Source organism: Cynoglossus semilaevis, chromosome W (genome assembly GCF_000523025.1).
Source record: "Cynoglossus semilaevis isolate Cse_v1.0 chromosome W, Cse_v1.0, whole genome shotgun sequence".
Classification (NCBI taxonomy): Eukaryota; Metazoa; Chordata; class Actinopteri; order Pleuronectiformes; family Cynoglossidae; genus Cynoglossus; species Cynoglossus semilaevis.
In genome coordinates this window covers 16,388,705-16,389,949 of record NC_024327.1, presented here as the reverse complement: position 1 = coordinate 16,389,949, position 1,245 = coordinate 16,388,705, and the positions used below count along the sequence as shown (strand labels likewise).

At 36.2% G+C, this 1,245-nt stretch overlaps 1 long non-coding RNA gene across 1 annotated transcript; it reads left to right on the top strand.

The window, feature by feature from the left end:
• Positions 1–6: 6 nt before the first annotated feature.
• Positions 7–1,245, top strand: LOC103397291 (uncharacterized). Its single transcript, XR_523435.2, has 3 exons — positions 7–576; positions 666–702; positions 1,195–1,245. It is a non-coding gene; the product is annotated as an uncharacterized LOC103397291 (long non-coding RNA).

Here is a 1,245-nt window from a genome sequence, read left to right as displayed (position 1 = left end):
AAGTGTTTCGGTTCAGTGAGACAAACAAAAGACGATGCGTGGAAAGTGAAATGTGATTATGTTTTTGATCATGTATTATTATTATTATATATATTACACCTAATTGCAGGAGCTACGGTTTTTTGAGCTAAAATTGTTCATGATTATTGCCAAATAGATTGACTCTATGTTGTTGTGAATAAATGTGCCTTTCTGCTTCACTTTGCCTGTACCACACAAGTGTTATGACTCTACTGTAAAAAGTAACTTGTAATTTCCACGTGTATTTGTAATGTAGAGATTTAAAAAAAAATAGAATTAGAATTATTAATAAATATGGGTTTTTTTGTCGAAAAGTGGGCTGAATAAGAACATACAATTGACTTGTGGAAGAAAAAAAAACAGTCTGCCGCTGTACTTCCTATCTCTGACCGCTAGGTGCAGCAGCGGTTTAAACAGAGCACCACAATGGAAGAAGAGAAGTAAACAGTAAATGGGAGTTTCTCTCGGCCTTTAACCTTTTATCGTTCTACTTCTCGCTGTTTTATTTTATTTCCTCGTTAATCCACTGGTTTTAGCCAGTATTTGTGGATCCAGGTGAATGTTTTAGGTTTTATTTGGAGTCGTTTACGTCGACCGTGTCGAGTGCTTTAACTGAGAAAATGTTCTGTTTTTTCCATGTCGAGTTCGGAGGGAATGACGAACGCCCAGTTATTACAACAGGTACTGAAACCGGAATATATATCGAAAATACCTACATTTGTCATAACTTAAAAACTCGCTCGGTTTATTTTTATTTTTTTGCGAACAAACTGTTATCGTAAGGGAGTCGCTGGACGAGATACGTCACCTCGTAGCTACCTCTGAAAATTTTAGGTAGCTTCGAGGTAATAACTAGTACCATTAGGATAATTGTATTTTTTGTTGTTTTTTAATTTGTGGACTAAACTGAGTTGAGAAGCAGATTCGTTATTCTGTCACGTTTTCCCAACTTTTTTTTTAGCATTTATGAATTATTTACTACCTGCGTGAAAAGTATGGACAGGAAAGGAAAATTAGCATGAAGAATTTCGTAACATCACTACGTATTAACCATATTATTTGACAGTATTATTATTATTTACACATCCAGTATTTTCTTTCTGCTTCTTACATACAATTCCATAACATTCCAATTCCATACTGCTTTTCACAATGTCCACGTCCTTCCTCCAGATGGCGCTTTTGCGCTGGCTGTCCTCACAGAGCGACGAGGACCGCGGGTTG